General features: G+C 38.7%; 2 long non-coding RNA genes across 2 annotated transcripts; both read left to right on the top strand.

The window, feature by feature from the left end:
- The first annotated feature begins 642 nt into the window (after window positions 1-642).
- On the top strand, window positions 643-2,983 carry LOC147322757 (uncharacterized). The gene is made up of 3 exons (XR_015130924.1): window positions 643-1,855; window positions 2,214-2,439; window positions 2,775-2,983. It is a non-coding gene; the product is annotated as an uncharacterized LOC147322757 (long non-coding RNA).
- Window positions 2,984-4,539: 1,556 nt separating this feature from the next.
- LOC147322756 (uncharacterized) lies at window positions 4,540-6,882 on the top strand. The gene is made up of 3 exons (XR_015130923.1): window positions 4,540-5,754; window positions 6,113-6,338; window positions 6,674-6,882. It is a non-coding gene; the product is annotated as an uncharacterized LOC147322756 (long non-coding RNA).
- Window positions 6,883-25,998: the final 19,116 nt, after the last annotated feature.

Below are 25,998 nucleotides of genomic sequence, written 5' to 3'. Positions count from 1 at the left end.
TCATTTTTCTAGGTGGCGCTACTGAGCTAATTTTCCCAGGCCATGTCTGAGAACATTAAAATACGTAAATTTTCACCAGACCTGACGCGTGTGCAAAATTTCATGAGTTTTCGAGCATGTTTAGGCCCTCAAACGGCCAATTCATTTGCCGAAATAATAATAATAATAATAATAATAATAAACAGAGCAATTACAATAGGGCCTTCGCACTGTCAGTGCTCGGGCCCTAATAAGAAACGGAGCAGATACAATAGGGCCTTCGCACTCTCAGTGCTCGGGCCCTAATTAAAGCTGCAAGCAGCGTTATGAGGTCCCTCGCACCCCATCGCGTCGAGCTACGCCCAACACCTACAACCAGCACCTCCGATCTCATGTCACATTGATGGAATTCATGCATTCAACCACCAGCTAACATTTCATCTCATTCAATCATGATTATAGTCGTTCCACTAGGTGGCACTCTAACCATTACTGACAAATGGCATAACAAACATTTCCGAGCTCGAGTCTCATCACGCCTGCGACCTTTGGGACATATTGGACATTTTGATTTTGAGTGACAGCAGATTACTGCTTTTTGGCGAGTGATTGAAACTCCACGTGCCACCATGACAACCCCGTTTCCCTGAACGGGGGGGGGCAAGTGACACTGTTGAAAAGGTTAGACTGAGACAAAAGATCATTTGAAGTTTTTTGAATGTCCCTCATGATTTCAATAAATACCTGTGCCACTGGTTTGTAAGCCACTTTGCTTTTAGCAAACGAGAAGAGGAGAGCTTTGGATTTTAACATTCTGAGGATTCGAGGACATTATTTTAGACCACTATAACAAACATCACAAGAGATTATTTTTGAAAAACCCTGCCCTTGTGCAATTCTTGGTAAGTTTTATTTGTTGTAAATTGAATTTTATTTTTGGTGTAAAACCACATTTTAAATTTCAGTAACAGAATTTACTTTGTATTTAAGTTATTTTTTTATTGTTTGTGGGAGGGGTACCGGTGAAAAGTCTTTGGTTTGGTTTTCTGTTTTAGTGAATTTGGGCCATTAAGCCATTTTGTGGTCTTTTTTGAAAGACTGAAATCTGTGAAAGCTAGGCCGGGTAATTAGCCACTGATTTCTTATTACAAGTAAAGCACAACATGAATATAATGAAATACATGAAGTGTGGAACATTTTTGGCTGGTTTATGTGTGTTTAGCAGATTTTAAGCAGTTTAGTAACTGCTATTTCAATCATGCTTGTTTCTGCTGTCTTTGGTAGTTTTAGAAATGGTTTATATGACCATTTAGCTAAAATTATAAGGCTTCTGTGGATACTACGTGATATTTGCATGGAGGTTTTTGCATAACTCTTGAGCCACAGTACTGGTGGCTATAGAGCGTAAGAGGATAATTGTAATTTTTCACATAGCTGTGATTTGTTGTGCGTTCAATCCTTTTCTTTAAGCAAATTTGAGCAGCAGACAGCAAGAGTTGGTGAGCATTATCTTAATGTCATACATTGACTAATTTACACCTTCATTCTGGATGTGTAAAGCGCTTTGGGGTCCTTAGGGACTAGTAAAGCGATATAGAAATACAGGCCATTTACCATTTATATATATGTTTTGTGTTTTTTGAATGAATGTAATTGCATTACTGATCATTATTGTGAACTAACTACATGTTTATGTGTAAGTAAAGTCTCTTTGATGCTCTCATGTTTGTATATTGTTTGAATGTTGTGTAAAATGTAACTAATTAACCTCATACTTTATCATAAATAGAGAATGGCATATGCTTCCCCAACGAAGTTTGCTGGGATTAATGATCCTGAAGTTGAATCATTGCGTCAAGAATTTCAACTATCAACTGTAAGTAACAAATATTTCTTAAATTTTATTTATAGTGTAGAAAAATTTGTTTTTACGCTACATTACCTGTTACAGAGCTGGGCAGGATGCTGTGTTTAGTGTTTCTTGTGTTTGTTTGTTTGTTTGTTTGCTCTTTCATATAAGTCACTGTTAACCCTTGTGCCATACTGGGGCCTTTTTGGGTCCCCAGGGTGATCAACGTAAGTTTTTTAAAGGATGGCACAAGGTTAAGCTGAGACTTTTATACAGCTGTTGTTGTGATCTGGCACTACAAACATTACATTGTAGCGGCAGCATAGATTGAAGCGAATAACTGTTTTCTAATTTTGTTATGATCCAAAATATTTTGTAATTTCAGTATGCCTGCTTGGACCCAGGGGTCAGCAGAGAGGATCTATATACAAGGTGCTTGCAACTTCATGCCAAGGCAATGGACCTCTTGGTTCGGCAGGTGCGGCTCAGGCGTGCAGCCGAAAGAAAGATTTCTGTTTTAAAAGAACAGCTGGATGCTGAAAAAGAAATGCTGAATAACACTGCCCAGGAGCTGGATGCATTGCAAGCTTCGATTACATTCGCACGTGATGGTAAGTCTTAATGTATTGTTTGGATGGTATAAACAGTGAATGTTGGCTTCAGTGTCTTATTTTAAGAAATGGGACTTAGAAAAAATACTCTATGAATTACTATTGAACGACTGTCTACATACAAATAAACATGAATGCGAATTATTTATTTTAGTTTATGATAAATCATTTGGAGAAAATATTAAATCCATGATTAGTATCATGTTTTGTTTTCTTCATTTGTGATTTTATAAGGATTAGATATATGCAAATGTCTGTTTTACCCATGTATATTTGTTAAAGTTGTTTATAAATACTAACTGTCAAAAAATATTATTTGTTTTTGTTTTGTTCAGATGTGACAGAGGCCACCACTCAGACAGACGAAGACTTGTGACAGATGTTTTATAATAATGCTAAGTTTTCTTAGATTAATATATTTTTTCACATTTGACCCAAAGTGGCATGTTTTAGGTCACTTTGGGTAATTTTTAATTCAGAAATAGGTGTGGTGAGACAGTTAGTGGTAAAGACTATCAATGGCTGTCTTTTGTTTTCATGTGTGAAGGGGAAGCGGGGGGGGGCAAACTTGAGGTCACACTGTTGAATGAATAAGTTGTAAGGCTGTGAAACCAAGGTGAGACTGAGTCTCACCTTGGTTTCTTTTGGCAAGGCCATCTTTTGGCAAGGCCAAGGGTGTGGACAACAGCTATGGAAATTAGTGTACTGCTGAATAAAGATTTTAACTACTCAATTCTTTTACAATTGCTTTATAAATACTGTGAATACTCAACTGTGAAAAATATTGTTTTGGTTTGTTTTGTACATATGTGACAGAGGACTCCAGTCAGACAGACAAAGAGTTGTGACAGATGTGTAAATATTTTATAATAAATGTTCCTGTTTTAAATTTTGGTTTTCTTTGACTGTTTATTCATCCTTATGGTATATGTGTTATTAGTTTAAATTCTACAACTCTACAAGTTTAAAAAAAAGAGATGTATGAAGACTAAGAGGAGGATGAAACTTTTTCACATTAAATGTTTAATAATAACAAGTATTGTGAATAGGAAATAAGTTTCTAACATAATTGTTTATGAATCAAGATTTATAAAACACTAGTGGTGTCACTGGTGTCATTTTGGCTTTAAAATAAAAAAAAGCGAACTTATGTTTTATGAACAATTTGATGTTTTGATAATAACTAATAACTCCTTTCAATGTCACTGATAGTTTTAAAGACATTACTATTAAAATGTATAAATTACACTTGAAAGCTGTACACTAGTTGATTGTCAGTGTTTGTAAGTTTTTCAAGCTTTCTCTTTCTTGAAAGCTACTTCATTTTCCATGTCGAATGGCTATGTTGCAACACAACAGAGAGGAGAAGCTGAAATATATTTTTTCATATTTATGTATTCTTCTCATTCTCTAGTTGTTCTATTAAGATTCCTGTATTTTGTTGATATAAACCTAAACACTATGCTATTGCACTGCCAATGTATTAAACAGAAGCTCAATATGAACAGTAAGGAACAAGACTTGCCGTTAATCCTTAGAGCTATGGAAGATTTGTGTAGATAACTCGTGCTGGTTTTTCACCAGAATGAACTATTCTTCTTTGTTTGTCATTGACATCAATGAAGATGCTAAATAACAGTCTTTTGCTACCAAATTGATTTAACCTTCGTTGTGTCTATTCGTTGTGGGCCTTTCAATGATCTAGCAGTTTGGCAGATTCAGCCTGATTAACTGACAGAAAAACACAGAGACCACACGATAAAATCCACTGCCAATTATTCCAACAGTCTTTCACCATTCTCTGATACTGTACTTCTGAAGGAACTTTGGCTTATGCTGCTTTTTCATTTGACTGTTTTGGTTTTACGATATTTCTGCTAATTTCTTATGATTTGACAGCATCAGGTACTTGCTAAGCTTTCTTACTTTTATATGCTGTCACCCACTGGGACTGTGACCTAAAGTGACCCAAAAGTTTTAGGTCACTTTGGGTAATTGTTAATTCAGAATTAGGTGTGGTGAGACAGTTGGTGGCAGAGACTATCAATGGCTGTCTTTTGTTTTCATGTGTGAAGGGCAAGCAAGGGGGGGGGGGGGGGGCAAGTGACACTGTTGAAAAGGTTAGACTGAGACAAAAGATCATTTGAAGTTTTTTGAATGTCCCTCATGATTTCAATAAATACCTGTGCCACTGGTTTGTAAGCCACTTTGCTTTTAGCAAACGAGAAGAGGAGAGCTTTGGATTTTAACATTCTGAGGATTCGAGGACATTATTTTAGACCACTATAACAAACATCACAAGATATTATTTTTGAAAAACCCTGCCCTTGTGCAATTCTTGGTAAGTTTTATTTGTTGTAAATTGAATTTTATTTTTGGTGTAAAACCACATTTTAAATTTCAGTAACAGAATTTACTTTGTATTTAAGTTATTTTTTTATTGTTTGTGGGAGGGGTACCGGTGAAAAGTCTTTGGTTTGGTTTTCTGTTTTAGTGAATTTGGGCCATTAAGCCATTTTGTGGTCTTTTTTGAAAGACTGAAATCTGTGAAAGCTAGGCCGGGTAATTAGCCACTGATTTCTTATTACAAGTAAAGCACAACATGAATATAATGAAATACATGAAGTGTGGAACATTTTTGGCTGGTTTATGTGTGTTTAGCAGATTTTAAGCAGTTTAGTAACTGCTATTTCAATCATGCTTGTTTCTGCTGTCTTTGGTAGTTTTAGAAATGGTTTATATGACCATTTAGCTAAAATTATAAGGCTTCTGTGGATACTACGTGATATTTGCATGGAGGTTTTTGCATAACTCTTGAGCCACAGTACTGGTGGCTATAGAGCGTAAGAGGATAATTGTAATTTTTCACATAGCTGTGATTTGTTGTGCGTTCAATCCTTTTCTTTAAGCAAATTTGAGCAGCAGACAGCAAGAGTTGGTGAGCATTATCTTAATGTCATACATTGACTAATTTACACCTTCATTCTGGATGTGTAAAGCGCTTTGGGGTCCTTAGGGACTAGTAAAGCGATATAGAAATACAGGCCATTTACCATTTATATATATGTTTTGTGTTTTTTGAATGAATGTAATTGCATTACTGATCATTATTGTGAACTAACTACATGTTTATGTGTAAGTAAAGTCTCTTTGATGCTCTCATGTTTGTATATTGTTTGAATGTTGTGTAAAATGTAACTAATTAACCTCATACTTTATCATAAATAGAGAATGGCATATGCTTCCCCAACGAAGTTTGCTGGGATTAATGATCCTGAAGTTGAATCATTGCGTCAAGAATTTCAACTATCAACTGTAAGTAACAAATATTTCTTAAATTTTATTTATAGTGTAGAAAAATTTGTTTTTACGCTACATTACCTGTTACAGAGCTGGGCAGGATGCTGTGTTTAGTGTTTCTTGTGTTTGTTTGTTTGTTTGTTTGCTCTTTCATATAAGTCACTGTTAACCCTTGTGCCATACTGGGGCCTTTTTGGGTCCCCAGGGTGATCAACGTAAGTTTTTTAAAGGATGGCACAAGGTTAAGCTGAGACTTTTATACAGCTGTTGTTGTGATCTGGCACTACAAACATTACATTGTAGCGGCAGCATAGATTGAAGCGAATAACTGTTTTCTAATTTTGTTATGATCCAAAATATTTTGTAATTTCAGTATGCCTGCTTGGACCCAGGGGTCAGCAGAGAGGATCTATATACAAGGTGCTTGCAACTTCATGCCAAGGCAATGGACCTCTTGGTTCGGCAGGTGCGGCTCAGGCGTGCAGCCGAAAGAAAGATTTCTGTTTTAAAAGAACAGCTGGATGCTGAAAAAGAAATGCTGAATAACACTGCCCAGGAGCTGGATGCATTGCAAGCTTCGATTACATTCGCACGTGATGGTAAGTCTTAATGTATTGTTTGGATGGTATAAACAGTGAATGTTGGCTTCAGTGTCTTATTTTAAGAAATGGGACTTAGAAAAAATACTCTATGAATTACTATTGAACGACTGTCTACATACAAATAAACATGAATGCGAATTATTTATTTTAGTTTATGATAAATCATTTGGAGAAAATATTAAATCCATGATTAGTATCATGTTTTGTTTTCTTCATTTGTGATTTTATAAGGATTAGATATATGCAAATGTCTGTTTTACCCATGTATATTTGTTAAAGTTGTTTATAAATACTAACTGTCAAAAAATATTATTTGTTTTTGTTTTGTTCAGATGTGACAGAGGCCACCACTCAGACAGACGAAGACTTGTGACAGATGTTTTATAATAATGCTAAGTTTTCTTAGATTAATATATTTTTTCACATTTGACCCAAAGTGGCATGTTTTAGGTCACTTTGGGTAATTTTTAATTCAGAAATAGGTGTGGTGAGACAGTTAGTGGTAAAGACTATCAATGGCTGTCTTTTGTTTTCATGTGTGAAGGGGAAGCGGGGGGGGGGGGGGGGGGGGGGGGGCAAACTTGAGGTCACACTGTTGAATGAATAAGTTGTAAGGCTGTGAAACCAAGGTGAGACTGAGTCTCACCTTGGTTTCTTTTGGCAAGGCCATCTTTTGGCAAGGCCAAGGGTGTGGACAACAGCTATGGAAATTAGTGTACTGCTGAATAAAGATTTTAACTACTCAATTCTTTTACAATTGCTTTATAAATACTGTGAATACTCAACTGTGAAAAATATTGTTTTGGTTTGTTTTGTACATATGTGACAGAGGACTCCAGTCAGACAGACAAAGAGTTGTGACAGATGTGTAAATATTTTATAATAAATGTTCCTGTTTTAAATTTTGGTTTTCTTTGACTGTTTATTCATCCTTATGGTATATGTGTTATTAGTTTAAATTCTACAACTCTACAAGTTTAAAAAAAAGAGATGTATGAAGACTAAGAGGAGGATGAAACTTTTTCACATTAAATGTTTAATAATAACAAGTATTGTGAATAGGAAATAAGTTTCTAACATAATTGTTTATGAATCAAGATTTATAAAACACTAGTGGTGTCACTGGTGTCATTTTGGCTTTAAAATAAAAAAAAGCGAACTTATGTTTTATGAACAATTTGATGTTTTGATAATAACTAATAACTCCTTTCAATGTCACTGATAGTTTTAAAGACATTACTATTAAAATGTATAAATTACACTTGAAAGCTGTACACTAGTTGATTGTCAGTGTTTGTAAGTTTTTCAAGCTTTCTCTTTCTTGAAAGCTACTTCATTTTCCATGTCGAATGGCTATGTTGCAACACAACAGAGAGGAGAAGCTGAAATATATTTTTTCATATTTATGTATTCTTCTCATTCTCTAGTTGTTCTATTAAGATTCCTGTATTTTGTTGATATAAACCTAAACACTATGCTATTGCACTGCCAATGTATTAAACAGAAGCTCAATATGAACAGTAAGGAACAAGACTTGCCGTTAATCCTTAGAGCTATGGAAGATTTGTGTAGATAACTCGTGCTGGTTTTTCACCAGAATGAACTATTCTTCTTTGTTTGTCATTGACATCAATGAAGATGCTAAATAACAGTCTTTTGCTACCAAATTGATTTAACCTTCGTTGTGTCTATTCGTTGTGGGCCTTTCAATGATCTAGCAGTTTGGCAGATTCAGCCTGATTAACTGACAGAAAAACACAGAGACCACACGATAAAATCCACTGCCAATTATTCCAACAGTCTTTCACCATTCTCTGATACTGTACTTCTGAAGGAACTTTGGCTTATGCTGCTTTTTCATTTGACTGTTTTGGTTTTACGATATTTCTGCTAATTTCTTATGATTTGACAGCATCAGGTACTTGCTAAGCTTTCTTACTTTTATATGCTGTCACCCACTGGGACTGTGACCTAAAGTGACCCAAAAGTTTTAGGTCACTTTGAGTAATTGTTAATTCAGAATTAGGTGTGGTGAGACAGTTGGTGGCAGAGACTATCAATGGCTGTCTTTTGTTTTCATGTGTGAAGGGCAAGCAAGGGGGGGGGGGGGGGCAAGTGACACTGTTGAAAAGGTTAGACTGAGACAAAAGATTGAATTGTGTCTTTTGGCAAAGCCAAGGGTGTGGACAACAGCTATGAAAATTAGTGTACTGCTGAATAAAGGTTTTAACTACTCAAGGGAAAAAAGGTGTTGAGTACTGTTTATTGCATTGTAACTTCACTGGTTACTTTGTGACAGTCCCTCCCCTGTTGGCTTCTGTGATTGGATCATTTGAAGTTTTTTGAATGTCCCTCATGATTTCAATAAATACCTGTGCCACTGGTTTGTAAGCCACTTTGCTTTTAGCAAACGAGAAGAGGAGAGCTTTGGATTTTAACATTCTGAGGATTCGAGGACATTATTTTAGACCACTATAACAAACATCACAAGAGATTATTTTTGAAAAACCCTGCCCTTGTGCAATTCTTGGTAAGTTTTATTTGTTGTAAATTGAATTTTATTTTTGGTGTAAAACCACATTTTAAATTTCAGTAACAGAATTTACTTTGTATTTAAGTTATTTTTTTATTGTTTGTGGGAGGGGTACCGGTGAAAAGTCTTTGGTTTGGTTTTCTGTTTTAGTGAATTTGGGCCATTAAGCCATTTTGTGGTCTTTTTTGAAAGACTGAAATCTGTGAAAGCTAGGCCGGGTAATTAGCCACTGATTTCTTATTACAAGTAAAGCACAACATGAATATAATGAAATACATGAAGTGTGGAACATTTTTGGCTGGTTTATGTGTGTTTAGCAGATTTTAAGCAGTTTAGTAACTGCTATTTCAATCATGCTTGTTTCTGCTGTCTTTGGTAGTTTTAGAAATGGTTTATATGACCATTTAGCTAAAATTATAAGGCTTCTGTGGATACTACGTGATATTTGCATGGAGGTTTTTGCATAACTCTTGAGCCACAGTACTGGTGGCTATAGAGCGTAAGAGGATAATTGTAATTTTTCACATAGCTGTGATTTGTTGTGCGTTCATTGTGAGTTGTTAAATTTGCATCATGCTAATTATGCAGGTATTGAGAAAATTTTGTTATTGTCTCACATTTATTTTAGCCTTGTGAATCTGATGTTTAATTATTTTTGGTAGGTGCACAGGTATAGATTTTAACCTGAGCATAACTGGTCATTAAAAAAACCATGCCATTTATGGGTGGGGTTTTGTCTTTGTCACAATTTTAATTGCTAGGGTTAAGGTTTCTTTATTTCTGTTTCAGTCTGAAAATGACCTTTTTCTGATCTTATGTCAATAATGTTTAATTGTACAATATCTTTTTTGTATTAGGAGATCAAACTTCCTAAGGGACATCACGTACAGATACTTCAGAAGGCTTGCTGTGAACTTTCAGCAGAACAGCTGGATTTGGTGTGAACCAAGGTAAGTTATTAAAAATGCTGACTATAGCCTTACATGCTTGAGGTTTTAACAAGGGTTTTTTGACGTTTTTTGATGCTTCCTGTTAAGAGCAAAAAGTGGAAAGAGAAGGTTTAAAAAATGTTCTCCAGTATTGTTCAGTGGGTCGTTAAGTAGTCGTTCAGTGGGCTATTCAGTCGTTTGTTCAGTCAATGGCAGGGGGGGTGAGATTCTAATCTCAATGCACTCACCCCCCCCCCCCCCCCCCACATCACTTGTATAAGTTAATAGTGTGGAGAATCTCATAAAGCCTTTAGGCAATCAAATGTAAATGACAATATTTATGAGTGTCTTAAGTTTTAAAATGGTCAGGTTTGATTTGAACATGACTGGAAGGTCATGTTCCACCCCCTTACTTTAGTGTTCGTAGTCATAATAGAGATTGACAGACCACATGACTTTCATGCATTGCATGCCGGGCACTAGTGGCAAAACAATTAAAGCAATGCATCAAATGCAAGCATTTGCAGCACCGCAAAACGTTCATTCTCCGGTTCTAATACCTTCTTGCTTTTACTTTGCCCCCCAAAAGAGGTATGTACAAAAACGAAGGAGAACAATACCGCTCCGTACAAAGACAAACTTGATGAAAAGTCAAAGAAAAGATACGAGGAAAAAAATCAAAAGAGTGAAAGGGTTAGACCCTTACGAGCACACAGAGTGGACAAAAGAGTTAGCGAGAGCCCAACTTTCACCACGCTCAAATTGATAATCATACGGTTCTTGGAGTGAGTGCATACACTCATGAAGTTTTTAGTAACTTCAGGTCACTTTAACAAGCCCAGGTCTAGTTTACCGACAGATGGGTACAGGACCTTGAAATGCACCGTGTAGAATGAAAGACCATCGTACCTATCATAAGTTTACCAGTCTCACAAATCGTCTTCATAAATACACATTCGTTAACCATTTATTAATAGGACCTTTAAGCTCAACGGTAATTAATTAGTAGTGGAAATATTTTCTGGTTCATTACAGAAATGTAGCAGTGACAATAATATTGTATGCTGTAATCGTACTGGGCAATTAGTGATACAAAAAAAAAGTTTTATCCTGTGAATAAAAGTATATGTTTTTGTTAATGTACCATGGTAATAAAAGAAACGAAACGCAATATTGTGTCAGGACAATTCAGTATTTATGCACAATAAACACAGGCGCATAGCGCGACAATTTCTGTTCAGCGCCAGACTTGCTTGTAACCTATATCAACAATTCTGTTATGAAGAATGACATATTAGCTACTACAAAACACTGACCTTTGTGTAAATGCTTGGAGCAAACTAACATGTGAGCTGGAGTGTGGATGTTTGTTTAATATATTTTTTTTCTCTTTTTATTGTAGATGCCAAGAAAAAAGGGTTTTCGCATGCGGCGCACACCAAGAATCCCCTCTGGTAAGTCCAATGCTAACCCAAATGTTTGCATTTGTGCAGAGAAGTTGCAAGCATCCATTGTTGCTGGGACTGCTGTTCAATGTGCACCATCCACTTCAGATGTGAATGCCTTAATTGCCTGCAGTGTTGTGGCTGCAATCAAGCATATGATAGCTCCAGTGTGTACATGGAAACCGGAGGATGTTGATGATATATGTGTAGAGGGGTGCCAATTAGTTAGGTATATAGCTAAGGCAAGACAGGACATTGGCAGCAAGCATAGCGTTTGCAGGCTGATTGGACAGCACACTGTGTTTGGCCAAAAATGGAAAGTTGATATTGGCCCGCCAGTTTACATAGATTTTGGGCTGTCGGAAGGGGAGGCTGTGTTGTATGAAAAGCTGCAGGAACATCTGTTGAGGGATGGCATGTGTCTGTTGGATCTTCACACTGCAGTTAGTGTCATCATTCATCACAAGAATTATTTTGTTGTTGTTGATTGTGGCACACGTAATGCAGCTGGGCTGGCATCTGAGATTGGCACAGCTGTGGCTGTTTTTAACACATGCCTTGACGACCTGATGCTTCACATCAGAAATTTACAGACGTCTTTAGATGCACAATGGTATGCTGTTAGCAGCATTTCTGTGCAGGCAGGTCAAGTTGATGTTGACGTGGAGAGCAGTGCAGTGTTTGTGGACAGGGATGTTGACACGAATCTTACAGCTAAAGTTGATAACACTTCTGTCAACCTTGAAACTGTTAATGCTGTCACAGGAGTTGGAGCAGAGGATAGCTGTTGCATTATAAAGAGTGTGAGAGGATCATTTCACCAGGCTGATGATCGATTTAAATATGGAGGAGTTCAGTGTATGGCTATAGGTCTGGTTAGCCTGGCAAAACATAAAGTTGATAGCGTCTTTTCATGGGAGACAAAAGTTCTTGACAGAGTTGTAGTTTTAGGTGACCTTTTGTACACCAATTTGAGAGACTGCAACATGATAAGCAACTCATCCAGTGTGTTGTGTGTCCCTGATTTGCCTAAAAAGTATTGTATTGATGGGCAAAACTTTGAGTTTGAGTATGGAGATTTTGTCAGTGGGGATATTGATGTGCTTGAAGGGGAACTCATTGAGAGTGGTGTCTACACTACCCTGCAGACTGGGCTGCAAAAGATCTGTGCCATGTATAATACATGTCTTCTGACATTGTGTGGCAGTACATGTGCAGTCATTTCTGAGAATGGACAATATGCACTAGTTGATTCTCATGCACGCAGTGCTGTGGGTTTGGTCAGTGAGCAGGGAAGAAGTGTTGTTTTGTGCTTCAGGTCACTTGAAGATGTGGTCAGACACATCTGCCAGCTGGCAACGGGCCTGAGTCAGAAGCAAAAGCCTTTTGAAGTAGCTGGTGTTTGTGTTAGGTACCTTATGGTGTCTGATAGTGCCACACCCAAAGACAGTTGTGAAAAAACGTGCAAAACCTTTACACCAGAATCAAGTTGTGATTCAATCCAGAATGAACCAAACATCAGAGATGTTATCATCGTGGAGTCTTTAATAGAGGCAGAGAGTTGCAAAATGTCTGGAAAAACCTTGAGTTGTTCTGAGTATAATTTGGGGTTATTATGTAATGATGCAACAAGAAAGCGCAAGATTTCAGTGGGTCACAGTGAAGCTAAGAAGTTAAAACAGTATGATGTGTCTCAGGTGAATTCAGATGTTGAATTTGTTAGTGAAGTGACAAACAACAAGCTGGTGTTTAGTCCCATTTCTGAGTGGGTTTGTCAGGCTTTGTGCACACAGTTAAATGTGGAGTTTGAAAAAATTAGTGTACCAGCGTCTACATGTGTTGGTTTGTTAGGTGTTCCATGCAAAAATGAAAGTATAGTGGCTGATGGGAACTGTTTCTTCAGAGCTATTTCTCAGGTTGTGACTGGCACACAAAAGCACCATCGCAAGATAAGACTTGCCATTGTGAAAGAGTTGGAGAGGAATGCTGCAATATATAGAAATATTTTAAGATCAGAGTATTCAACAGTTGCAGACTACATTCAGAAATCTAAAATGAGAAATGTTAACAGCTGGGCTACAGAAGTTGAAATCCAAGCAACTGCTAATTGTTTAGGAGTTGATGTATTTACATTTCATGATGAGCGTTGGCTAAAATATGGCTGTAATGGCAAGCTTTTGTCAGAAAAGGGAATCTATTTAGAAAATCGTCATGGGAATCATTATGAGACGGTGGTTTGTGTTCTTAAGCCCGAAGAGCAGACCTGTTATGGCTACTGCAAAACCAGTCCATCTGTTATCGGAAGATACAGCACTAGGTCTCACAGTAAGGATAAAAGTACTTTTGAGAAAACACAGGATCACACATTTTGTGCAGATGCAGTAGTACTAGATACAGATGCTGATGTTGAGGTTTTGAATGATGAAGGTCAGAAAAAGATTAGCTTTAGTCCTCTTTCTAATGGAGTTGCACATACTTTATGCTGCAAATTTAATGTTGAATTTGAGAAGCAGGATAAAAATGTTCATTCTGTGTATGGTCCTTTAGGTGTTGTTTGTGAAACAGATAAGGTTGTAAAGGATGGAAATAGTTTCTTCAGGGCTCTGTCTCATATAATCAGTGGTTCTCAGAAGAGTCATAGGAAGATAAGGCTTGCTGTTGTAAAGTATATAGAGAATAATGGTGAAAAGTACATGAAGTTTGTGGGAAAAGATTATGCTTCAATATCAGAGTATGTTTTAAAGTCAAAGATAAAGTATGTTGGACATTCTGCTACTGACACAGAATTTCAGGCTGCAGCAAATGCTTGTGGATTGGACATATTAATATATAATGGTGACAAATGGAAAAAGTACAACTGCACGACTCCTGTTGTCATAAATGAAGGGATATATTTAACGTGTCAAAATGGTCATTTTGAGCCAGTAATTTGTGTGCAAGATGTTCATAAGGCTGTTTGTTTTGGTTTATGTAGCAAGACTAATTCATCTGCACAACAGAATATGTGTAGAATAAAAACAAAAGAACAAGCAAAGGATAATTCAGATACCTTTAGTTCAAATACTAACTATTGTTTTTCAAAGTATTTAAAAACTAAACGATGTTTACACAGTCAAATGACCTATAATGAACATGTCATGCGTAAAGCAAGATTAAAACAAATAAGCATTAGTAAATATAAACAAAACATGTCGCATAAAGAAAAGGTCAAACAAATGAGCATTAGTAAATATCAACAAAACATGTCGCATAAAGAAAAGGTCAAACAAATGAGCATTAGTAAATATCAACAAAACATGTCGCATAAAGAAAAGGTAAGGCAAATGAGCATTAGTAAATATCAACAAAATGTGTCGCATAAAGAAAAGGTCAAACAAATGAGCATTAGTAAATATCAACAAAATGTGTCGCATAAAGAAAAGGTAAAACAAATGAGCATTAGTAAATACAGATCAAATGAGTTGCACAGGAAAAAAATAAATGCAATGGCAGCTAGAAAGTATCATGGAAATCCAGAACATAAGATGCGTGTTATTGCTGGTGTCAAATTAAAAAGGCAGCAAATGAAAGAAAAGGCAGAGCAGTCTGATTTTGTGATGGAATTTTTTTTAGATAAAGTAAAAGATGGACCAGATTTTGTTTGCTGTGTCTGCCATAGGTTGTTATTTAGACATCAGGTGTTACATTGTCAAAAAAACTATTATAACAAAACTAAAACTGCAGTAATGATTGCAGAAAAATGTATAACTGAAGACTATTTACACAAATGTAATAAAGATTGTATAAATCCATGTCACTGGTTGGACACAGCTAAAGCTAAACTGTGGATCTGTTATACATGCCATTATAAAATTAATAAAAATGAAGTGCCTCCAGAGTCTGTAAAAAATAATTTAGAATTGCATCCAATTCCACCTGAATTGGCATGTTTAAATAGCTTAGAACAACATTTAATAGCTTTACACATACCATTTATGAAAATGCTAGCCTTACCTAAGGGTGGACAAAATGGAGTACATGGACCCGTGACATGTGTTCCAGCAAACATTGTAGAAACCACCAATGTCTTACCCCGTTCTAGCATGGAAGGCTCTTTATTACCAGTAAAACTAAAGCGCAAGTTAACTTATAAAGGCCATTATCAATACCAGTTTGTTGACACTATCCACATAAGACAGGCTTTGCAATATTTAAAAGGGTCAAATGTGCATTATAAAGATGTAGAGTTCAATGAAAGTTGGCAAAATCAGTTTTGTATGCAGCAAGAGGAAGCTGTGGAAGAGGAGAGTGATAAAAATGCAGTAAGCGGTGTTGCATCTTCAAATGTTGATGATGAGCTTTTGCATGACAGACAGCAGCACTGTATGTTTCAGGACACATGTCTCATGCCTGTTGATATTGGACAGGAAGCACTAGATCAATATTTTACTAACATATTAAATCTAGCTCCAGCAGAAGGGAATAATCCTGTAAAATTACTTTCAGATCATGCAAATGAAGCCAAATGTTTCCCAGTGTTGTTTCCAAATGGGTTGAATGCGTATCATGAAAACAGAGAGAAGCGTTTGACATTGTCCCGTTATTTTAATAACCGGATTTTACATGCTGATGGTAGGTTTGCACAAAATGTCGAATATATCTTTTTTGCTCAGTATATGTCTGAGATTGAACAGGTTATCTCAAATGTTTCAATAGCATTGCGAAAAGGAAAAGGTGATTGTACATATCAGAATGTTAGCCATGAGTTGTTGAAAGATGAAGAGTCTTTGAAGAAGTTGTTGGAGTTTGATGATGGGTACCGTTTTCTTAAACCTATTAGAGGTACTCCAGCTTTTTGGCAGGCAGCACAGCGTGACCTCTTAGCTTGTGTTCGTCAGCTTGGTATCCCCACATGGTTTTGTTCATTTTCGTCAGCTGACATGCGATGGACAAATCTTCTTTATAGTATTTTGAATCAGCAAGGTAGAACAGAAACAGTTGAACAGTTAGAGTGGGCAGACAGGTGTGATTTGCTGCGTCGAAATCCTGTGACTGCAGCAAGGATGTTTGACTTTCGGTGGCATTGTTTTCTGAAGGAGGTACTCAAGTCTCCATTGCATCCGATTGGTAAGATTAAGGATTACTTTTACAGAGTGGAATTTCAACAGCGAGGTTCACCACATGTGCACTGTCTGTTTTGGATAGAGAATGCTCCGCAGATTGATAAAAATACAGATGAAGAGGTGATTCAGTTTATAGATGAATATGTAACATGTGAATTGCCTTCACAAGATGAGACTTTATTGGACATTGTCTCATCTGTACAACAGCATTCAAAGCGGCATTCTAAAACTTGCAAAAAAAAGAACACAGTTTGCCGGTTTAATTTTCCCAGGCCACCATCTAGTCGAACATTTATATGTCGTAGGAAAAGTGATGTTTCCGAGCAAAAATGCAAGTGTCAAGTCGATAAGAGAAAAGATGATTTACAACAATGTGGCTGTGAAAGTCAGCGTCAGCAAGACTCTATTAAGATGAGAAGAAAGCAGGCAAGTGATATCTTAACAACAATCAAGAAGGCTCTTTCAGATGAGAGTAGGAGTTTTGAAAGTGTGGAGCATTTGTTTCAGAGTTTAGGTATGAATCAGGCAACTTTTGAGGAGGCATACAAATGCTTTAGTCGAAATACACATGTTGTGTTGAAAAGGAAGTTAAACGAGGTTTGGATAAATCAATATAATAAGCCACTGTTGAAATGTTACAATGCTAATTTGGATATTCAATTTGTAATTGATGCTTATGCCTGCTGTGTTTATATAATTTCTTACATGTCAAAATCTGAAAAAGAGATGGGTTTGTTGTTAAGTAATACTCAGAAGGAAGCATATAAAGATGGAAATGTTAGTGCAAGGGAGGCTTTGAAGTCATTAGGCAGTGTATACCTTCATAACAGAGATGTTAGTGCTCAGGAGGCTGTGTATAGATTAACAAATATGCATCTAAAAGAATGTTCTAGGAAAGTTGTGTTTGTGCCAACAGGGGACAATGTAGTTAAAATGAGTTTGCCCTTAAAAGTGTTAAGACAAAAAGCAACATCACAGGATTTAACAGCAGAGGACATGTGGATGACTAGTATTGTAGACCGGTATAAGAATAGACCAAAAAACATTGATTTTAATGATATGTGTATGGCCACATTTGCCTCCGAATATCGTGTTTTGAGTAAAAGTGAAAAATCCACTAAGCCAATACAGTTGAACAATAGATGTGGTTTTGTTACTAAGAGAACACGGTCACAACCTGCAGTTGTTCGTTATGCGCGATTTTCAGAGACTAAAAATGCTGAATTGTTTTATCATAGTATCATGCAGTTGTTTTTGCCATATCGTGTAGATCAGGAACTAAAGCCTTCAAACTATACAACATTTGAACAGTTTTACAAGAATGGCGTTGTGAAGTTTAGCGATGGATTTCTGCATTCAGTGAAATCAGTTGTTGATGCAAATAGACGTAAGTTTGAAATAAACGCAGATAAACTGGATAACATTCAAAATACAATTGATTTGGATGGTGTAACAGAAGATGCCTGGTGTGAGCTTTGTCCAGAACAGGAGTTGGAGCGTTTAGAGTGTGAGCAGGAATGGAAAGATAAAGAGCAAATAGGGGAAGAAGACAATGAGAATATTCCAGATTTAGCTGTGTGCAGCCAACAGGTTTCACATTTAGAAAAGAGAAATGACATTATGCCCAGAAGAGACGGTTTGGCTTTAATTAGATCTCTAAATGAGACACAGCTTTCAGTCTTTTATCAGATTAGGCAGTGGTGCTTGGATAAGACAGTAGGCAAAAACCCAGATCCATTGCATGTATTTATTACTGGAGGTGCAGGAACAGGGAAAAGCCATTTGATTAAAGCAATTCACTATGAAGCAGCAAGGTTATTGTCACCAATGTGTCGTCATCCTGAAAATGTTTGTGTTTTATTAACTGCGCCTACTGGGATTGCTGCATATAACTTACATGCAACAACAATCCACAACACATTTAGCATTGGTAAAGATGTCCGCTTACCTTACACCCCTCTGGGTGAGGAAAAGTTAAATTGCCTACGTGCTAAATATTGTGATCTGCAGATCCTGATAATTGATGAAATCTCCATGGTTGATCAGAGACTAATGGCTTACATCCATGGTAGATTAAGACAGATTAAACAAATTGGAGATTTTTCGCCTTTTGGAAATGTTAGTGTTATTACTGTTGGAGACTTTTTTCAGTTGCCTCCAGTAAAAGGAAAACCCCTGTATGTTGAGGATGTTGGTATGAACTTGTGGTCTAGTCTATTTAGGGTTGTTGAACTAAATAAAATAGTAAGGCAGAGCGATGTTGGGTTTGCAGAATTATTAAACAGGTTAAGAACTCACATTAAAGGGGCTCCATTATTAGAAAAGGACATTAAAAGCTTGAAGCATTGTGAAACTGGTGAAGTTAGCTCAGCTTTACACATTTTTCCAACAAACAAACAAGTAAATGAGCATAATATGCAGCAGTTGTTTAAGTTGTGTCCTGATTATGTTGAGATACCTGCTCAGGATTTTGTCAATAGTAAGAAAACAGGGAAACTGGAGTTAAAAACTGGACATCATGCCAAAACATATAACACGTGTTTGAATGAAAAGCTTCTCTTGGGGAAAGGTGCCCGTGTAATGTTGTGTAAAAATGTAGATGTAATGGATGGTCTTGTTAATGGTGTATGTGGTACGGTAACACACATAGTTTATGTTACTGAGGACAAGAAGCTTCCCAAAACCATTTATGTAAAATTTGATGACAATCATATAGGTGCACAAAGGAGGAAAAACTGTGTGTATTACCCAGCAGTTGAAATAGGCTCTACAGGTATTGAAGCAGAAGAAGAAAAGGTAACTGAGAAAGGTGGATTGCGACGGCAGTTTCCACTGAAACTTGCATGGGCTTGTACAGTACATAAGGTACAAGGAGTTACTGTTGATGATGCAGTAGTGTCTCTTAAAAATGTGTTTGCTCCAGGACAGGCATATGTTGCCTTAAGTCGTGTTAGGAGTCTGTCAGGTTTAATAATTCAAGATTTCAATGAAAAAGCTATTTACTCTAAAGGTGGTGTAAAGGATGTAATCGAAAGAATGCCCCAATTTTTGTCTGAAAATACAGCATGTACAAAGACACGTGATTTCACAGTAGTGTTAATGAATGTGCAGAATTTAACTCTACATGTAGCTGATCTGGTATTGTGCACACAGCATTTGCAGCCTAACTGTATTGCTGTTACAGAGACATGGATGTCTGCCGATTCTTCATTAGACACTGTAAAAATTGACGGTTATGGGTTTCAGCATAATCCACGAAGTGCATCTTACACTAGAAGTAACCCAACATTTATTGAAATACAAAGCCAACAGCATGGTGGCGTTGGCATGTATACTGCAGACAGTTTGACATCTGAAATTATAGCTATACCAGATGCCAATTTAGAATGTTTACTTTGCAACTATTGTACATTGAACATTTTAATAGCAGTTATTTATCGGCCTCCTTCTTATACCATGGCACTGTTTAAACAAAACCTAGGAAAGTTACTTGATTGGCTAGATAAAAAAAGTAATACAGTAGTAGTAATGGGAGATTTTAATGACAATGTTCTAAAATCTTCAAGTATTTGCAAGTTTGTCACAGACAAAGGATTCATTCAACATGTAACACAGCCCACCACAGAGAAGGGCACATTAATTGATCATGTGTATGTTAAAACAACACATTATAATGTAAAAGCTGTAGTCTTTCCAACATATTTTAGTGACCATGAAGGGATTTTTTGTACGTTTAAATCCAAGACTCCTACATGACAAAAGGGCAGTGAGCAGCAGTGTGTGTGTGTGTGTGTGTGTGTGTGTGTGTGTGTGTGTGTGTAAATTTATGTAAATAATGACCTAAAAGTACAAAAAGCACAGCTAACCATGAGAGAAAAGAAATATTCCGCTCTTCTCCTCTCTTCTCTTCTTCCCTTTTCTGGAACGCAGTGGGGAGGTAGAGCGTACAGCCTAAACCGGCGGGGAGGTGTGGGAAGCCAGACCAGGCGCCCCCCTTCTAGCTCTCCTCTCTGCTCTCTCCTATCTTGTCCCTTTTGTCTTACTTCTCTCTATCACCTATTCTATCCCGTTGAAGAAGTTATCCTCCGTAAATCCTCCGTAAATCATGAAGCAAATGTGAGGAAGCAGTTTAAGAGTCTGAATGCTCGGAAAGCTCCCGGCCCAGACGGTGTGTCTCCTGCCACCCTCAGACACTGTGCAAACGAGCTGGCCCCAGTGTTTTCTGGCATCTTCAACTCCTCACTGCAGGCATGTCATGTGCCTGCCTGCTTCAAGTCCTCTACCATAATCCCTGTCCCCAAGAAACCTAGGATCACTGGACTAAATGACTACAGACCCGTGGCTCTGACATCTGTGGTCATGAAGTCATTTGAGCGCCTAGTTCTCTCCCATCTCAAGACCCTCACGGCCCCCCTCCTGGACCCCCTGCAGTTTGCATATAGAGCCAACAGGTCTGTAGACGACGCCATCAACATGGCCCTACACTTCATCCTGCAGCATCTGGACTCCCCAGGAACCTACGCCAGGATCCTGGTTGTGGACTTCAGCTCTGCCTTCAACACCATCCTTCCAGACCATCTCCGAGACAAGCTTTCCCAGATGAATGTGCCTGATCCCATCTGCCGGTGGATCACTGACTTCCTGACGGACAGGAAGCAGCATGTGAGGCTGGGAAAGAATGTCTCGGACTTCCGGACCATCAGCACCGGCTCCCCTCAGGGCTGTGTTCTTTCTCCTCTGCTCTTCTCCCTGTACACCAACTGCTGCACCTCCACCCACCAGTCTGTCAAGCTAATCAAGTTTGCAGATGACACCACCACCCACCAGTCTGTCAAGCTAATCAAGTTTGCAGATGACACCACCGTTATTGGACTCATCTCGGACGGGGACGAGTCTGCCTACAGGAGGGAGGTTGAACGTCTGGTGTCTTGGTGCAGCCACAACAACCTGGTGCTGAATGCCCAGAAGACAGTGGAGATTATTGTGGACTTCAGGAAGCACACAGCCCCACTCCCCCCCATCATCCTGACTGACACCCCCATCACCTCTGTGGACTCATGGCATCTTCAACTCCTCACTGCAGGCATGTCATGTGCCTGCCTGCTTCAAGTCCTCTACCATAATCCCTGTCCCCAAGAAACCTAGGATCACTGGACTAAATGACTACAGACCCGTGGCTCTGACATCTGTGGTCATGAAGTCATTTGAGCGCCTAGTTCTCTCCCATCTCAAGACCCTCACGGCCCCCCTCCTGGACCCCCTGCAGTTTGCATATAGAGCCAACAGGTCTGTAGACGACGCCATCAACATGGCCCTACACTTCATCCTGCAGCATCTGGACTCCCCAGGAACCTACGCCAGGATCCTGGTTGTGGACTTCAGCTCTGCCTTCAACACCATCCTTCCAGACCATCTCCGAGACAAGCTTTCCCAGATGAATGTGCCTGATCCCATCTGCCGGTGGATCACTGACTTCCTGACGGACAGGAAGCAGCATGTGAGGCTGGGAAAGAATGTCTCGGACTTCCGGACCATCAGCACCGGCTCCCCTCAGGGCTGTGTTCTTTCTCCTCTGCTCTTCTCCCTGTACACCAACTGCTGCACCTCCACCCACCAGTCTGTCAAGCTAATCAAGTTTGCAGATGACACCACCACCCACCAGTCTGTCAAGCTAATCAAGTTTGCAGATGACACCACCGTTATTGGACTCATCTCGGACGGGGACGAGTCTGCCTACAGGAGGGAGGTTGAACGTCTGGTGTCTTGGTGCAGCCACAACAACCTGGTGCTGAATGCCCAGAAGACAGTGGAGATTATTGTGGACTTCAGGAAGCACACAGCCCCACTCCCCCCCATCAACCTGACTGACACCCCCATCACCTCTGTGGACTCATGGCATCTTCAACTCCTCACTGCAGGCATGTCATGTGCCTGCCTGCTTCAAGTCCTCTACCATAATCCCTGTCCCCAAGAAACCTAGGATCACTGGACTAAATGACTACAGACCCGTGGCTCTGACATCTGTGGTCATGAAGTCATTTGAGCGCCTAGTTCTCTCCCATCTCAAGACCCTCACGGCCCCCCTCCTGGACCCCCTGCAGTTTGCATATAGAGCCAACAGGTCTGTAGACGACGCCATCAACATGGCCCTACACTTCATCCTGCAGCATCTGGACTCCCCAGGAACCTACGCCAGGATCCTGTTTGTGGACTTCAGCTCTGCCTTCAACACCATCCTTCCAGACCATCTCCGAGACAAGCTTTCCCAGATGAACGTGCCTGATCCCATCTGCCGGTGGATCACTGACTTCCTGACGGACAGGAAGCAGCATGTGAGGCTGGGAAAGAATGTCTCGGACTTCCGGACCATCAGCACCGGCTCCCCTCAGGGCTGTGTTCTTTCTCCTCTGCTCTTCTCCCTGTACACCAACTGCTGCACCTCCACCCACCAGTCTGTCAAGCTAATCAAGTTTGCAGATGACACCACCACCCACCAGTCTGTCAAGCTAATCAAGTTTGCAGATGACACCACCGTTATTGGACTCATCTCGGACGGGGACGAGTCTGCCTACAGGAGGGAGGTTGAACGTCTGGTGTCTTGGTGCAGCCCCCCTTCTAGCTCTCCTCTCTGCTCTCTCCTATCCTAAAGCAATGCATTATCAGGGACTGTAATATCTAGTCCTTTAACTGAATCACAATGGCTGAGTAAGGGAGGGAAGTGGAAAGGTTACACCTCACTTCTAGCTATGCTTTATATGTTAGTCAGCCCAATTCTGTGCACACTCATTCTTAATGACTAACCTCAGCCAATTGCTATTACAGTGGTTTTTTTTTCCTGCATTAAGTGACTTTACCATTAATTAATAAACGCAATATTTTAAAGTTTTTTGTAGATATCTTTGGGTATTTCACAATAATTTACTGGGTTCTTGTGCACATGAGGAAATTCTGTCCATAGACTTCTAAATAACTGTAACTGTTTTTTCATTCATCTTTCAGATACAATGTATGCATCACACATAGAAAAATAAAATGTACAATTTGCTAAAGATAGCAGTAAGTATTCACTTTTAAATAGCACATAGTACAGTTGTGCTATCAAACAGAGTAGTCATGCTCACATGTTGTTAATGCAGGTTTTGCTTTATCCACTTAGCCTTAAAAAGCAAAAAGACACTGGTAATGGTACTCCTGGTTTACTGGGATAGGGTTCGACTCCCTGTGGTGTCCTTGCTTATGGCTATAACGGACTAATACATGCTATTGACCATTACATTTACATTAAAGTAATAAACAACCATGTCGATCCAGTTACATCTATATCGAGGGTGCTTCTGATTGATGATTAGTGCTTCGAGTTTGGTTTGTAGCTTGTAATTAGCTTTCTGGTCTGGGCAAATAAAGTCTAATAGCAAAGTGTAAAGTAGGGTTAAGTGATATGTAAAAATTTGCCAACCAACAATTTTAAGTCCAACAATCAACAATATAAGATATATATACATGCATGTGCATACTTTTTGATGGGCGGGGCAATGTAATCATGCACAGACTGATTTGAACGTTTACAACAAAGAAGTCCAAACTAATTGCCATAAAAAATAAAGTCACCAATTTAGGATTTTATTTGACTACCAAAACAGTGTGCTACTTGTGCAGATGTATAATGCAAGCAAAGGAATCAAACACGACTAACTTGCATGAGCATGTATGTGTCCACCATCCAAACATTTTTTCTAACATAGGCTCGTGCCTTTCTTTGTGTCTGTTTTGAATTTCAGTAATTGAATCACTGCACTTCGGCACACTCTGAGGAGAGTGCAAAAAAGGTGGTGTTCAAACAGTGCTGTAATTTCTATCCTCTTAACTGCTTCTATTAGCTCCATCATTATTAGCAAACTTACTTATGGGCAAATAAATAAATCGCCCATATCATCGAATTGCGAACCTTAGCAGACAGATGGAGAGGGATGACGTAAGAATGCACCAGCAGAACTTTATTCCTCTGGAGGCAGTGAACACAATATACAGCTGAACACTAATATTTCACCCAAAACGGGCTCTTGAGAAACTCTACAGTACCTTTTCTTTTTGTCACTCTCTGTAAACTTTAACTGCAAACTCTCACTCGCTAATGTGCAAACACCACACAAAGAGAGGTTGTCCTTGTCTTCTCTACCACATTGAACCTGTGGCACAGATTATATTATGTTTCAAGGCTATTAATTAATTTGTTTTTTATTTGTTTTTATGTTTTTCACCCAATTCTTGTAGAAGCCACAGCTGAAAGGGAAAGGAATTCCATGTGACTCGCAGACCTCTACAATGAGTACAAAAGTATACAACCTGGAAATTGCAAAAATGTGTCATAATGACCAAAATAATTCCAAATGGAACACTAAATTCTGGTTGAGGGCACATTTCTAACACAATTTTGTATATGTGTTAGGATGTTACATGAGGGAAATTACAAGGCCTAAAATGTGAAACAGAATGCTGCAAGAATCACAATTTAAAATCAAAAACATGCAAAAATGTTTGCATTGATCCATGACATTGACCATAAAACATGAATAAAATAGGAAAACAGATAATTTTTATGGCAATATATCAAAACTCACTGTGGCACCATGGCCAAACCACTAGCTAACATTTAATCTCATTCAACAATCATTATTTTTGTCCCACTAGGTGGCGCTCTAACATTACTGACAAATGGCATACCAAACATTTCTGAGCTCGAGTCTCATCACACCTGAGACGTTTGGGAGAGATTGGACATTGTGTTTTTGAGTGACAGCAGATTACTGCTTTTTGGAGAGTGATTCAAACTCCACGTGCCGCCATGACCACCCCGTTTCCCTGAACGTGAAAACCTTCGCAATTTAACATCACAAAGGTCTTTAGATTCCAAACACTGGAGATTGGTTCAATATGATGAAATCCCTTGGAGGAGTTCGTCAAAGAACAATGCCTGGAAAGAGGGGAAAATGTCGCCAAAATTACAAATTAATTTTAAAATGGCTGACTTCCTGTTGGATTTGGGATATTGCTCCAAGAGACTTTTTTGTACATCTTGATATCTTACACAAGCTTACCAAGTGTCAGACTCATAGATGAAACACAGAGCAGGGGCTGATGTTTTGAAATATTGTAGGGGGCGCTGTGGAGCCATTTCGCGCTATTCAATGAAAATGATCACATGCCAACAAAGCGTTCATCCATTTGGAGGTGTGTGCCAAATTTCAAGCCTCTATAAACTTTCCAAGCCCCTCAAAAGCCACTTCATCTTTCATGGTGAACCGCGTTACCACCAGGGTGCGCCGTTCAGTTTAAAGTCACAATTTTTGCACTGAAGCATCACGAGGGACTGATGTTGATATTCACCGCTTTTGAGGTGGCCACGATGAACCTGTGAAAATCAGTACAACAAAATTAAAGCCATGACATTTCCTGTTGCCACTAGGTGGCGCTGTCCGTATTTCCGACAATGGGCACATCAATCTGTTCAGGGCGGGTCTGACATCATGCCTGTAAAGTCTGGTACTGATCAGACTGGATTTCATTGAGTTATACTAATTTGTTTCTTCATGGCGTGACATCAAAGTTCGCCATGCTGCTGGGGTCACACCCTTTCGTGAAAAGTCACAG

This window comes from Aulonocara sp. 'chitande type north' Nkhata Bay, linkage group LG9 (assembly GCF_057382095.1).
Source record: "Aulonocara sp. 'chitande type north' Nkhata Bay isolate Kocher_YH1m ecotype deep benthic linkage group LG9, A_spYH_male_GT1.1, whole genome shotgun sequence".
Classification (NCBI taxonomy): domain Eukaryota; kingdom Metazoa; phylum Chordata; class Actinopteri; order Cichliformes; family Cichlidae; genus Aulonocara; species Aulonocara sp. 'chitande type north' Nkhata Bay.
The sequence above is the reverse complement of the archived record's forward strand: the minus strand, read 5'-3'. Positions and strand labels throughout refer to the sequence as shown.